We start from the raw sequence: 16,727 nt of genomic DNA, 5'->3' as shown, positions 1-16,727 counted from the left end.
TGATGGCATTCCCTTGTGAGTAAACAATCTGTATTACATATGCATCTTATGGCACATCTTCTTATGGAATGTGTCTCTTCAGATTTGATCTGAAGAATCCCTTAACACTGGAAGGTGAAGAGGCAAAGACTGACAGTTCACTCTGAATTGAATAATATCATGCATGGTGAAGAAAATTATATATTTACAATGAGATAAGCCTAAAATAACCTGTCCAATTTTCCAAAGTCTGGTTTGCAAAGTAGGTACCCAAACTAAAAACACCCAACACTATTAGTCAATAGATAAGGGAAATAATAAATTTGATATATCCAAACAAAAATATTCAGAATAAAAGGGAAACAACAATATATTTAATATACTTGTAATATTTATGTATTTCTAAATGGTCATGTTGATGAAAAGACATGGGAAAATACTACAGCAGTTAGGGCATACGCCATGGATACACCTGACTCAAATTCAACTCCTGGTACCGTATGAAACCTTGACCATCACTGGGTATAACTCTAGAGACCTGCAGGATTGCTATCAGCTCCAGAGCCTCTGTCGCATGGCATTCTCAGATGCTAGTTTAACCACCAAATGGCCTAGTAGACTGACAATCACTGTGGATGTCCAACAGGACTCCTGTACACCATCTTCCCCCAATAGATTAAAAAATCCAGATTAAATGCATATAACAAATTTATTTATACATATTTCAAGAACATGTAATCTATTCATAATGAAAATATGTGCTTGCTTGGCAATGGAAGAACATGGAGAAGAGCAGAAGAGAGGTATTACAAAGTTGGCAAATTTGGGGTGATAATGGATATACTTAGTCTCCAGATTTAGCTAATGTGTCATTTGTCAGTATTACTCAACTGCACTTAAGCTATAAAATTAAGCATATATTTTAAATATGAATTTTATAGCAAAAATAGTTTGTCACTGATATTTGTCTTGCTGATATCTGACGACTAAATAGCATGAACTTCTAAATATGATAGCATGTGTTTTTTTTTTTCATAATGAACACAAAAATGTATATTTTGGTGATCTTGAAAATAATACGTGTGTGTATGAGTGTGTGTGTGTGTGTGTGTGTGTGTGTGTTTAAATTTTTGTTAAGGTCTGGGTAGCTAGTTTTTCAGGCTTTGTTTTGTTTGTTTGGGTGTCACACCCAGCAGTGGTCAAGATTTATTCCTTTCTCTGCTCAGGGACCACGCCTGGTGGTGTTCAGGGGCCAAGCCTGGTGGTCCTCAGGGAGCCTATAAAGTACTAGAGATTGAATCCAGTTTAGCTGGATATCAAACAAGTGCCCTACCTACTATACTATAGTCCTGGCCCACGGGGAGCCAGTTTACACAATATTCAACTTTCTGGTGTTTTGGCAAGTATCTTCCCTTTTTTAAAGTACTTCATCAGTAAAATTTAACTTTTATTGGGGAACTACTTCATATCTCAGGGCAGGTAATTCACTAGTTTGTAATGATACTGCTGTTTGTAACGCATTTATGGTAACAAAAGCCAGCATTGCAACTCACACAGGTGGAAAGTGTTTGCAATAGGTATGCAAAACTAAAGTAGCTACAGATAAGTCAAGAGTAACCCAAATGTCCCATCAGTGATGACAGCAGGAAGCCTTTGACAATGGTTCAAATCAAATTATTATGCACATCAGAGTGAGTAGTGATCAAGATAACTTAATTCTAGAGAGCATCACCGCAATTTGATCATTGAAATAGTAGTAGGAAGTATTAATCATGTGATTTTATTTACAAATCACAAAGATAGATGTCTTATGAGGGCAGAGCAATGTAAAGGAAAGGAAGTGCTCTAAAAGTAAATTCAAAATGGTAAAGACAAGGCCACCACAATAATTTTCTTTCCTATGCTAATTCTTGGCTTTAAAGGTCCATAAATAGTTGTTTAAAAAATAAAATGCTGGTACATAGGTATGCCAATAATAAAGTTCCAAAGCATCCACAACTATGATGTTGAGTGGGAAGAAAATTTACCATTTTCATTAGCATGGGGTTCAGTCAGCTTAGGGGAGAGGTGTTGTCCTTGTTTTCCTAAACTTGCATTTAGCTTAAAGGGGGCTTCACAAGAAATGTGTCTTAAAAGTCAAACTAAACAGGCTGAGTTATGATCAAAGTGGCCATAGTCACTAAAGCAACTAGGAATCCTTTAGTAACATAGTCACTAAAGCATCTCCCCACTGGAGCTAGATGAGTTGAATCAGGTCACACCTCCTGGGAGGGCAAGGTGGCATTTGCATAGCATAGGTGCTAAGAAAGCTCTGTGTTATTGCCTTGAAATGCTTAGCAACTTCAGTAATGTTTTTCTTAAAGGAATCATCTGAGGGAAACTAGCCAAAAGTATTATTTTTGTTTTGTTTTATTTTGTTTTTTACTGACTTATATGCATGTAGAGGACATGTTACCCTATGAAGGCAGAATTCTCTAATGGACACACAATATATCATAGTTTGCAAATACTGGACTAGAAGTAATTGTGCTTCTGATATGTCTCAGTTAGCAGAGATGTTTCTCAGGTTGCATTCCAGTTGAACTACAACTTGTTCCAAAGAAGTAAGTGCCCTAAAACAAATGACTACCATATTAGTTATCCTATGAGATTCTTTTTTGTTTTTTAATTTCTAAGAGCTCATATTATTTTTCTTTATTAGTCAACAAAGTATGCTGAAATGATGACACAAAAACTTAGGGGGAAAGTATGATAATCTTTCATCTTTTTTAGCTCATCAGTAGCAGAAAGTAAAAAAGAAACGCTGGTAAAAAATGCATGAAGCAAGCCACAGTATAAAAACAGCTGAGATTATTTTATCCACCACTTCCACTATTCTTGTTAAGTATGACATGCAGATGCATATGTAAGCTAGGAAATATAAATTGTGAAATTTCCAATTTCATATTTGAGATAAAAGCTATTTTTTTACATTATAAACTGGCATTGCAGCCCACATGTAATACAATGAAATTCATATTAGAAATTAAAAAATATGTTTCTTACTCTGAAAAACATTAAGTGTAAATTAAAATAATTGTAACATAGTTTGGCAATAATTATGACAATAGAGATAAGAAAAAGCTTACACATAATGCAATGTTTTTGAACAGGGAAACACACATTTCTTTTTGGGCCTGGTCTTGCCTAATCTTCAGAAGAATAGAGATTTTCAGAACAGATCTGACCCAGAAGAGAGAAAAGAGCTATAACTTGTACTTCTCAGAAAACTGAGAATTTAGTGGTTTTGAAAAGAGACACAAATACACAGAAGTGACAAGATAGCAATCTTGCTAGAAGAAACAAGAATTAACAGATAAAATCAATCTTTGAAAGTGTGAAATGCTACCCTGAAGAAAAATAAATACATATGAACTTTAGAATTAGGCATTTGTGTTCACTAACAAACATCAAAACAAAAAATAGAACCAGACAACAGTAATGCTTTTACTTTTTCTTTTTTTTTAATGATAAGTAGGGTAGATGTACACAGAAAATAATTTACTAAGGTTTTGTCAATAAAGTACATTTAACAGTACTCATATCCATAAGTAATGTAATTATGAGAAATATGTAAATAATGTGAACCCATGAGAAGATAACTTTTAATGATCTCTAGAAGCATACTTGCAATTTTTCTCTTTTTTAAATTAAGAACTACATAACTGTTGACTGATGAAAATTTACTCAATCAGTGACCTTAAATAAATAGCGCCATCTCAGCAGCAAATTATATAAAATGAGTTACAGCAACCAAGACTAATGTCATAGCCACAGGGATGCATGGGTGGAAATGTATAGTTTATGAACAGAACTTTTCTGCTTCAAAAGAAAAAAAGAAAAACTGTGAGGGATTTAAAACAGATTCTGGCTATTGCTTGAAGAAAGCAAAGACTCACCAGTATTTTCAGGTGGAGGGCCCAAGAGCGCTAGTTCTGAATGCTGGCAGTGGGTTTCCTGTCTTTGTCTGAGGTACGTGGGTAAAGATTCATAAAGAATAGCGAGGAGATGCCAGTAGATTACTCAAAAACACCAAGGCACAAGATTATACTCTGGAATGATACATTGTTTCCCCTGAACCCAGGAGTCTGTGACACCTGCAGGACTTATCCCCAAGCTGTACCATCACATCGGGGATAGTCCCAAGCATTTGTGATATGACTCACAAACTTAAACAGCATCAACTGATCAGGAAGAAAATAGTGCATAGAGAATTTGAACCAGAAAGACTGATTTAAATATTATTTCTGACACTCATCAATTATGAATTACAGCCTATTTTTAATTGAATCACCATGTGTTCTCAGTTTCCTTCCTGCCCCCCTGACACTTTTCTTCTCTCTGTTACTGTTTCCTCTCTCTGTTTCTCTCTCTATCTCTCTAGCTATCTCTTTCTTTCATTTTGTGAATTATGGTTTACGGTATAGGTACCAAAACATTATCAACTACATCACTTTAACTCCTTTCAGCTCTTAGTTCTCGTTCAAAATAATCATTTCCAACTATCATTGTCACTGAGAACAGACCTTCTTTTACTATGCCTCATGGCTTCATATGGGATCACATAAGTGAGTGCAAATGTCACCAAACATTTGACAATAATAATAGGTTTCTGAATGCATGATTTTCAAAAATTAGATAAAATTTATAATTAAATAAATGTATTTATTAACAGATGGATATATTGTACTATTCTTCGTACTCATGGAGGGCTTTACTTGCCACACTAATGTGTTTAGAAATTTGAAAAATTACATTACCAGTGATAAAATTTCTAGAAATATGGCATATTGCAAAACATATACTAACAACTTCTGTCTTTTTTTAGGTCAAAGGAATTCCATTTTCTGTAACACAAAGGAAAATTGTTAATAGAAACTTTTTTCACAGGCATCATAATATAGTTACTTTGAATGAGATTGTCTGATGATTTTTTAGGTTACAGAGAATTAGAAGTAGCTACTGTGTTATAGTTTGAACTCCAGATATAACATTTTCAATTTTTATGATTCTGTGAATATTTTGCTATACCCCAGAACATATGTATAAACACATAAATTATTTTCAGTTTCTTTCACAGAAAATAAAATTGTTACTTAGATAGATGACTACAAACTTTATTAATTATAGGAACTATAGGTACATACACTAACATATTTTTCTTAATTAATTTTAAGGGATGGTTTTATATTTATATTGGATAGACTAAAAAGGAGACATTCTATAGTAAATTCAAGAAAATATTTATATGGCTGACTTGGTTTGCTTCACATGTGGTGGAAATACTGAGTAGAAGATGGAATTGCTTGTTGTAATAAATATGCTGGTCAATGTTGATGTTTGGCCATCGACGGTACATCTTCATCATTTTTAGAGAAAAGTGATGTGTGTCTGCTCTGTGTCTGGCAAATCAAATTTTAAAAGACCACTCGTCTCTTCAGGGCAATGGGATTTCAGTTGTGTTGCCATTAGCACACATCAGAATCCACCATCTCAATTACATTTCCAACCACAATGAAAGATTGAACAATCCCACACTCTTGCTTTTACAAATCAACATTGATTTATCATCACACTTTTCTTCCAGCCCTTCCTGCCTAAGAATAACCAATTATAATGAGTAGTAAATATAAGCTATTCATGATCGTTTTGAGTATGTTGATCACCTGTCTGTGGACATCCAAATAAATGTCTGGGTAAGTAATCCTGCTTGTCTTAGAGCAGACTGATCAAAACAACAACAATCTATAATTACTTTTTAGTGATTCTCAAGTTTTTTCCAGCCAAAGAACTTGACATTTGATTAATAATCACAGCCCACAATAACAAGATTCCTAGAGACTAGAAAGAAGAGTTTTTAATGTGAAGAGCTAACATCAATTGCTGTCTTTTAGATAATATTTTTATGCCTTTGAAAAATTTACCATGAATTCCATAAGAAAAATGGCTAATGGCATTAGAAATTTTAAAAGTATATTATAAGAGAGAGTAAAGTAAAGCTAATAATCTTTCCTATATTATTATCTAGATGCTTTAAAACAATCTATGTACGCAAAAAGTGAGCCTAAATATAAAATGAGTGGGCTGGAGAGATAGCTCAATAAATCAAGTTTATGTTTTGCATGTGGAAAGTCCACACTCCTTTCCTGACATCACATGGTCCTGTATGTACCGCCCAGTGCAACGACCAAGCACAGAACTCGGAAAGTCTCTAAGTGTGCTTATTTATAGGTGTGCTTCAAAACCAAACCAAACACAGAACAAAGATAATACAAACAGTGAATGTGTGTGTCTTTTTTTTTTTTTTTTGGCTTTTTGGGTCACACCTGGCACTGCTCAGGGCTGACTCCTGGCTCTGCACTCAGGAATCACTCCTGGCGGTGCTGAGGGGACCATGTGGGATGCTGGGAATCGAACCCGGGTCGGCCACATGCAAGGCAAATGCCCTACCCCCTGTACTATCGCTCCAGCCCCTGTGTGTGTCTTTTGACATCACTTTTATATGAATGGTCTTTATGTTCTATATCTCATTTTGGTTTGTTCTGTTTTGTCAGTGCTAGGGCTCACGACAGCTCTGTGCTCAAGGATCATTCAGGGATCATTTCTCGCAGTCCCCAGAAATGTGAGCTCCTGGCTAAAGATTGACATGAGGTTTGCCATATTCAAAGCAAGCACCTATACCCTTACATTCCTTCCCTGACTTGTGTTTTCTATATCACCTGTCACTGGTCATCCTGTTGATCTTTGATTTGCTTGAACGGGTACCAGTAATGTCTCCATTCATCCCTGTCTCCTGCAAGTGTATCTGCTCACTCCAGGAACAGGAAGAGCCTCAAATTTTTCATTCAGGGTTTTGACGAAGAAGTCTGACCATCTCGTAGGTGGGTGGCCAGGCGTTCTTTTGACGTTCCTTGGAATCCAGTCAGTAACAGCTCTAGTCCAGCAGTCATCTCTGAGTCCCATTACGTGTTCGGCCCATCTGATTTTTGATGTCTTGGCAAACGAGACAGTGTTCCTGATTCTTAACCATGGAAGGAGGTCAGAACTCCGGATTCCTTCTCTCACTTGAGTGAAACTCCTAGCATAACTCTTTTGATTTCTCTCAATTAGTGTTCTCATCCTGTTTGCATAGGGCCCAGGTCTCTGAGGTGTATGCAGGAAGAATGGTGGAGTCAAAAAGATGTGCATAGATCCGGAGGTTCTTCATCCTCTTCACCACTTCTTCAGTGCTATTGAAGGCGTTCCATGCTGCTCTCTTCCTCCTGCACAGTTCTGGCACCAAGTTGTTCCTCATATTGAGTTCTTGACCCAGGTACACATAGTTGCTACATTCAGAGATGTTCGTTCCATTGAGAGAAAATGGAACATCAGGGACTAGTTTGTTTTTCATGAACATTGTTTTGCTGAGAATCAGATGCAGTCTGACCTTTCCACACTCACGGTCGAAGTTGGCCAGCATTTGTGCCACTTGGCTAATATTTGGTGTTATTAGAACCATGTCATCAGCGAAGCAGAGGAGGTATAGTTGCCGACCGTCTATCTTCACTCCCATAGAATATTGTATATTTTATATAGCATTTTTAAATTGTTTTCTAACACATTTATTGAATTAAAGGCCACTATATATATCTCACGTTTAGTTTATTAATAGTGTTCTGCAATTCACAGACACAGTTTTAGTATCCCATTCACTATCACCACCAAACACATATATTGGAAATTCAGCCCATTATCAGTCAGTTCTCCATGTTCCCCCGATCTGGTTCCAATACTCTGTGCTCTGTCTATATATTTACACATTTTGGAGCTTTCAAAAATAATAAAAGTTTTCTTTGTTTCTGGCTTCTTTTAATTCACAGTGTTTTCAAATTGTTTGCTTTGGTTTTATTTTTTGACCATTCTCAACAGTGATCAAATCCTTGGCTCCGAGCTCAGGGATAACTCCTGATGAACTCTGGGGCTCATGGAGGGCATTCAGGATATGAACCTGATCAGCTGGGTACGAAGCAAATCCCCTCCAAATGCTACTCGCTTCAGCCCCTATTTTCAAGTTTTATTAATGTTATAGAATGAATTACTAATTAATAGCCTTTTATTGGTTAATAATATCCCATTGTATAGATCTATTAACTCTTGTCTAATTATGAGTTCATAGACATTATTTACTCTTGAGTATTACAAATATTAATCAATAAAGTGTACATTTTTGTGTGAATTGTGTATCTCTTAGATATATGCCTAAAAGGGGATTAAAACATTTGGAACACTCATATATTTCTGGTAGGAATTTATTTATTTATTTTGGGGAGTCACACCTGGTGATTCACAGGTGTCACTCCTGGCTCTGCACTCAGGAATTACCCCTGGCGGTGCTCAGGGGACCATATGGGATGCTGGAAATCAAACCCCTGTCGGCCGCATGCAAGGCAAATGCTCCACCCGCTGTGCTATCACTCCAACCACTTATTTTTATATTACGTCTTTGTTTCATTTTTGTTTTGCCCCACACACAACACCATGTAGCATTCTTGTTTGGTGCATGTGAGTGGCTTCCAACGATGTTGGAGAACTATGCAGTACTGAAAATGGAACTTGTGCCTCCTGCACGTAAAACATCTCAGTCTGTTACCTCTCTGGCCCGTGCCTGAGATATCAAAATGTCAATATCAATAATGATTATATTTACTTGCTATATAAATTAAACCAGAAAATGCCATTTTAAGTGATAATGAAACAAAATATTTTCTTGTGTTTACAAAACGGGATCAAGACAATTTACCTAGCCCTAAATGCAGTCACATTAGTAGTTGGGGGTTGAACATATGAATTTTAATGTGGTATAATTAAGCCTCTAACAGTAAAGTACTTTGTTCATAGATATTAGTGTAATAATGTAATTTTAATCACAAAGATTATGCATTTGTACTCTATGATGATCATAGCAATATTATTTCATATCAGTTAATAAACAAAATATATATATTAGTAAAATCTGAGCCTAATTTCAAGTCAAGTAATGAAAAAGATGTTGATCATCTTACTTGAATACATAGATTTGGCTCGGATGATTATCAGATACTGTTCTTTCAACTTCTCTCGCATCCCGTCAACTCTTCCCTAAATATCTACTTCATTAGCACTTTGCCTGCTTAAAAATATTTTACCTATTTTTGCCAGAATTTAATTACTCACATTTTGATTTCTAGATATCATAAATATTTTGGGAGCAAAACAAAAACACACAAATAATAGGAAAAAAAGCCAATCTAATTTCTCTAGAATCCTGAATCATTTCAGGGTTACAATTTAAATCTATCGTATACATATTACAAATTGGGTACATATGCATGTAGTTCTGTTCAATTTTTTCTACTTTTTAAAGTTTTTTCCTTACCATTTGAATCCCCCTATTACACAGAAATTTAAAATATATTTAAGGGAATGCATTTCCATTCATTATAGCAAAAACACATAGGAAGACATATATATGTATGTATCAAAAAAGTCACACTAGTGCTAACAAGAATGAATTGAATTATAAAGTCATTATTTTAGCTCTTACATGTTTTTTCCTAAAAGAAGTGAGACTATTTTGAAGTTAGAAAGCAAACTAAAGAAAAAAAAACCTCCTTTTTCATTCTTTGCATACCTTATTCATAAATTTACCACTGTGACTGAAAAATTTCCAATTCCTGAAGGAAGACTAGCAAGCACATAATTTAAAAGTCTCTTTTTCTTAACTTAATTAAATATCTTCCAGAGATATATAAGGCAGTAATAGGAAGAGGAAGAGAGTACAGAAAGAAAATGGAGAACCCTGTAATGGAAATTAAAACTCAATAAAATGTGCTTTCAAGTATCACCAATATCTGCTTGAGACAAGAACAAAATAATTAGGGCAGATGACCCCCACTAGATAGATGTGATTTGGGGGGACAAAATACACTTTTAAGAGATAAAGAAGACTAGTGTTTGCTTTGGACTTCATTGGATAAATGAACTCATTTGTGATTATCTCAAAGAATATAAATTACATAAAGGAAGAAAAGTGCCAGCCAACAAATAATCTGCTGCATTTTTATAAAATTACAATGTAAAAAATAGTTCCTTGTAAAACCCTTTTTTTAAAATCTTCAATAAAGGGGTAAAAACACAATGGCACAAAGTGTGATGCAAGAAAATAGAAACATACATAACAGTTCTGTGTAGGTCACCAATGAATCTCTGGCCATTTATTTCTAGAAGAGAATTGTATATTTTAACTATAGATTTTATCAGCCACATTAGTATGTAGTCCTATTACTAGCTAAAGGCATTATTTTGTGTACAAGGTATACTAGAAAAGGAAGCAGAAGTAAATATATTTTTTAGTAACCACCAAACTTATTAATCGCGGTGTGACCTGAGTGTCTAATTCAATTTCCCAAATCTCGAAAAATACTTTTTCTAGAGTCCTTTGCCAACTGCTTTGTAATCTCAGGATAGATAAAGAGAGGAAAAATATAAATCATTATATAATCAAAAGATGCTGAGACTACATAACTTTTTTTTAATTTAACATCATCAATCTCTTACATTTAGTATTCTAATATTGAAAAACTTGCACCTGCTCTCTAATTTTCTCTCTCTCTTTACATATATATGGTTGTTGGGCCATACCCCGCAGTACTTATGAGCCACTCTTAGTGGGGCTTGAAGGTCTATATATGGTTTAGGGGATCAAAAGTGGATTAATCTCTTACAGTACCACCTCTCTACCCACTGTATTAATGCCCCAGATTTATAGACATTTGCAGGTGTGAAAAAATTTTCCTACTTCTTTGTGCTTTTCTGTGACTGGATAAAAAAATAAATTAGCAATAGTTGAATTAGTGGGACAGAAATCCCAAATGTAATAATGTTCATATGACAAAACAGCCATATAAATTCTAAAGTAGGATGGAAAAAAAACCAAGAGTTGGTTTCCTGTTTAGTAAAGAGAAAGTAAACTCTTTAGGAAAGACATGAGGATTTCAAGTGATGAGGAGAATATTGCCTCATTTTACTTTGAATATGAAGATAAGTTTCTCAGATATAAAAAGTGTTTGCTAAAAATCCTATAAATGGATGCTACTTCTTTTCCCCAATTAATATCCATCAATGTCAGAGAAAGAAATACATCTTTATTCTATTAAGGGTAGGGCTAAAATTTAGGGGTGATTATCTATTCTGGCTACGGGGGAGGGGGAGAGAACTAAGGGAAGGAGGAAGCTGTCTTGAGCTCTCAGTTCAGTGTTTCCCAAAGTGGATGATGATGCTCCCAGGAGGCACTGAAATGATCCTGGGATGGTATCATTTTAGTCTCCAGTATTTCTACTTTTGTAAAGAAGAGAGATTTCTAGCTTTCAATGAGATGCATAAATTTGTGATTCTCTGATCTATCTTCTTCCTTTCAACTCAAAATAATCTGCATCCTTTATGTGATGCAACAGAATCTTCCCTGTAGGCTCCAGGGATATTCTAAGGGGACCAAAGGTGAAATAACACATGAGGAACCGCAGCATGAGAGCAGGGGACCAACTGGTCAGACAGTGTTCCACAGGATAAAACAAGTCTGGAATGGAGCCTTGGTTAGAAAACATTGATAAACTGTTTAAGGAGCCCACAGGGACTGAAGTGGCATTTGTTCCACATACTAAAATGATGTAGATGAGCAAAAACCTGAACAGCTTTGGAAAAAGGCTAATTTCATTGGAGGGCCAAATCTTGAAGCCCGATCAATATTACCTTTTAAAGACATAAACATCTTCCTAAAGGAAAGATTAAATGCAGAGAAGGCAGAATTTAAATCTGCCTTATTTTACTATGACATGCTTTTGTAGTTTATTTAATTGGTCTCCATTTTCTACTTCCCAAAGTCCTCTAATATTTCAAGTTCAGTTATTTCAAGATTTCCACTTAAGATCACATGATTAGTTAACAGCTGTTTTTTGTTTGTTTGTCTGTTTTTGAGGAGATGATATCTATCACAAACAGAAAATATACATTATTAATAACTTTATTCAAACTTTTTTCACTATTCTGTCCGCCTGATGCTCAGTTCATTACTTGTCCATTCTCTAAAGAACCCAGTGAGATACAGGGTGATTTCTTCTGTGATCTGACAGTGAGATAAGTGGGAAACAATCAGATCCGGGCTGGGGAGAGAGCTCAGTATGCTGAGTGCTTGGAATTCGAGAGACCTGGGTTCAGTCCCTGCACTGCCTGGTCCGGTGGACCTTGCTGGGAGCAACCCCCATGCAGTTAGTCTAGCATGTTCCCTGAGTACCACCAGGTATGACACAAAAACCTAATGAAAAACGGAAGGAGATTAATATATTCCAGCATAGTGTCTCAGGACATCCTGACAGGGGTAGCACTTCTAGATGAAAGGTCAGGAATGCACACATTTCCTCAGTGGGGCATCATTTTGTTGGCTACAATCAGAGCACCCTCAGAGGCAAGGCATATCCAGAAACATGCATGCAGGTCGACGAGGGTTTGGGATTTATCGGAAAGCTGTCTGAGAACCATTAGGTCTAGGTGGAGTAGGATAGTGTTCATCTGAGAAGATCAGCAAATCCAGAGGGCAGATATGGAGAATGGGTGCGTGGGGAGGAAGACGTGGAAAAACCCACCTACAAGGTACAAAGCAAAGAGAGGAGGCATCTGAAGCAGAAGGGGGAAAATGGCATCAGTGTGACCATGCAGAAACTCAGAGAAGTTAGTGACAGCCTGGGTGCTGGGCAGCACTGGAAGTTGAAGACTGAGATTAAAACTAAAGGTACCACTTGAGAAAAGTCAGACTCAGAGCACAGCTGGAGCAGACACTGACTGTGACAGCGCGGACTCTCCAAGACCCCGAGTTGAACATATGGAAATGGAGCTGAGGTGGAGAGTCCTGCGGGCAGTGAGGTTTGTGGAGGAGTGCACAGAGCGAGATGGTAGCAACTGCAGAGCTTTGTAAATGGCCAGGGCTCCTGCAGAGGGGACTTGGGAGACAAAAGAAGAGGGAGAAAGCGGGCAGGGCCACTGCCAGAACCTTAGGAGCCAGAAGCAGGACACAGCAGGGGAACAGACCAGCTCCCAGTTAGGCAGTTTGCTTTGTCTCTGATGTCTACATGTCTTACCTTTACAATGTAATAGCACAGCAGGTAGGGCATTTGCCTTGCACATAGCCAACCTAGGTTCAATTCCTCCACCCCTCTTTAGAGCCCTGCAGGCTACAGAGAGTATCCCACCTGCAGGGCAGAGCCTGACAAGCTACCCCTGGAGTATTGCATATGCCAAAAACAGTAACAAGTCTCACAATGGAGACATGACTGGTGCCCGCTCAAGCAAATTGATGAACAACAGGATGACATTGATACAGTGATTTTTTAGTGAAAGAAACATTTGACCAATTGTGGGGGAGACCAGTCCCACAGTTTTATAGAACTCACGAAAAACGTAGTAAAGAACTTACTAGTTTATAGGTTTTTCTGTGCTCAGTCTGTACAACATAGAAAGTATATTATGTAAGTAAATGAGATTATATAACCAAATAGTACTTAAGAATTATTTGATATTAAATTATTAATGATTATTGAAATTATATTAGAAATCCTATTTCTTAACTGCCAAAGTGTAGTGTTCAAATTTTTTTGTTTCATAAAATATTCTTGATCAATATTTGAAAAATTATGGTCTGGGATCTAAGTTTTTAATGTTGCCTTTTGTAATACAATTACTAAAAATAACTGTGTTCTTCTCATGGATAATATTTTCTGTTACAATTGAAGACTTGCATAGTTACAAAACAGACACCAAGACTAAAATATTCACTCTGTGACCCTTCATAAAAAGGAAAAATGCTGATGCAGTGAACCATATTCTGTATGTAACTTGAAACATTTCAAAAGTCAACGCATTATTGGATAATTAAGCTATATTTGTAGATAATGAATTGAGAATTGATTTAGATGACTTATGCAATATTTGTAGTTCTCAAATGTGAATATGACTGTACGATTTGTAGTTTAATGATAAAACAAAATGATTTTCTTGAAAAGAGAGCCATTGTCTTGGATGTATCTGGTTTGATGAAAAGACTTTGCCTTTTGATTTTATAATGCAAGTCTTGTATGTTTTGACCCTTGGATCTGTAGGTGAACTCAAGAATGATTTGGTGGTCTCTCTCAGGCATAGATGAGATGATAAAAAAATGGATCCTATTGCATCTCTAGAGAATGAGAAAAGGTAGCTTTTATTGAACTCAACTTGCTTAGAAAGATGTGAGAAGAGAGGAAAGGGGAAATGTGTGTTCAAGAGAACACAAGCTTCTCTAGAGTGGGAAAAAGCAAACAAAGAAACAGAAACAAGGAAGTAAGATGCATGTGCAAGGGGAAAATGTGGATTTGAAGAGCAAGTCAGAAAGCTGGAATGAGAAATGTTTTAATTGCTCACTCTTCTATTTTTTTTTTATAACAGTATGTGTGAAATTTACCTAGGCTTTGTGATAATTTTCAGATGAAGCTGTATCAAATTGTGCTTTCCCAAAATATATTTGGCACAAGTATTATTTTCAGTTGATTATTTTTGAAAACTAGCAAATTTAGGGTGATTGCTTAAATATTTTGGAAAAAAGTAGCATATAGCGTTGTCATCCTGTTGTTCATCGATTTGCTCGAGGGAGTACCAGTAACGTTTCCATTGTGAGACTTGTTACTGTTTTTGGCATATCGAATATGCCATGGGTAACTTGCCAGGCTCTGCCCTGTGGGCAGGATACTCTCAGTAGCTTGCTGGGCTCTCCGAGAGGGATGGAGGAATTGAACCTGGGTTGGCTGAACGCAAGGTAAACGTCCTACCCACTGTGCTATTGCTCCAGCCCTTAGAAAAGAGCACAGGTTACCATTATATGAAAAATGTATATTTATATAAAAATTATCTTTTGCAAAAGGATAAGTGACCCTAAATATGGAAACCTCTTTTCAATGGGAAGGCTCCAATTTAAATCTGCATAACAAGTTTATTTTGTTTGCTATATTTTCCTTAAAAACATCCTTTAACTGATTCGTAAAAAAAAATTGCGTAGATTCAAGCAGTGTACTCACTTTTCCAAGATATCTCCCATGGATATGTAATGTGTACATTTTTTTCATATGTCTAGAATTTTTCTTATTACTATTTTTTTTTTAAACTTCATTTAAACACTGTTATTTCCAAAGTTGTTCATAATACAGCTGTTAAGGAACTTACTGAAATTCCAACACAAATCCTACCTCTGGAGCAATCTTCCCTCCAACATTGTCCCCATTTCCCAACCCATCTCCAATCTCCCCCCTTAACAGGCACAAAATAATTAATTTTATATTCCTTGTTGCAACTAAACAACTAATAGGATTATCAAAAACATTTCAATAAAAGAAAGTTTGTAAAAAATGTATTGTATCTCATTTCGGAGTTGTTACCATCCTTGTCTGAGGTTTACTGTGCTGTTTGTTTCTAGTTGCCTTTAAGTTATTGTCTTTTTACAATAATTTATTTTTCCAAATAATTTGGTGTGTTCCTACTGGGAAGTTCTATGTGGAATTTGAAGAAATTTGAATGACCACCTAAGCCTCCAGAAACCAGGTTGGTGAGTTTACATGGCAACTGCTTTCATAACTGGTTTTCTTAGCTATAAATCAATGGGTAGAAATAAACTTTTTTCTTTCACTGCACATAATACTTTTCAAGCATAAAAATCTAATAATGTTTATACAAGATGAAAAGGTAATCATGTTTACACAATATTGAGTGATATTTTTCTTCCTTAACCTATAATACTGTAGACGGGTTCTTAACAGGACTATTTGTTTCCCACATATTAGGACTTTTAAAATTATAATCTCCTTTGTGAATTTGGTGTTATGCACAATATTTTATTTACAATAATCTTATAGAATTTGGTAATGTTGATGTTTCATGTTTTAAGAAATATTGTTATAATTACCAAATCCAAATTAAAAATATGTTTTTGAAGTAAATTAATTTTAGCTCTTCAAAATAAAGTTAAATTTTGTTGAGACTTCTGCAATTTAAAATTGCCTCTTTGGGGGCTGAAGAGATAGTATCTTGCCCTGTACCCCATCAATTAAGCTTTGATACCTTGTACCCCATTTGGGACTCTGAGCCTCTCAAGGATTTGAGCCAGGAGTAAGCCCTGATCACATTCAGTTGTGGTCCCCAAACCAAAAGTCACAACAATAAAATTAATAAATGGAATTTAGTCTCTTCTGGCTAATTTTAGCAGAGCAAAAGAAAGAGCGAGAGAAATAGTAATTTTCTTTTTGACATCCTGTAATAAAATACAGCTAAACAGGTAAAAGAAAACATAAGCCTATTAACATGTATACTTCATGTATACATAGAAGCAGAAAGTTTCTATACAGAAGAGAAATTTAGTATTTTAGGTATGGCTTCGATTTTTAACCTAAAAATCATCTTCAAGTAAAATAAGAGAGAAATGTGTGGGGTATAGCAGTTAATGGGACATTCACAGGCAAATGATGATAAACGAATCTTGGATTTGTTATAAAGAGATAAATCCATACTTTCACAACTAAGAAGAATTGTTCTTGGTTTATTCGTCTTGGTGGGAACCTTACTCTTGTGGGAAATGGGACAGATCTTTTAAATAGAGTTTCCTATGTAGATAAAACTTCTGC

The sequence above is a fragment of the Sorex araneus genome, chromosome 1 (genome assembly GCF_027595985.1).
Source record: "Sorex araneus isolate mSorAra2 chromosome 1, mSorAra2.pri, whole genome shotgun sequence".
Classification (NCBI taxonomy): Eukaryota; Metazoa; Chordata; class Mammalia; order Eulipotyphla; family Soricidae; genus Sorex; species Sorex araneus.
The sequence above is the reverse complement of the archived record's forward strand: the minus strand, read 5'-3'. Positions refer to the sequence as shown.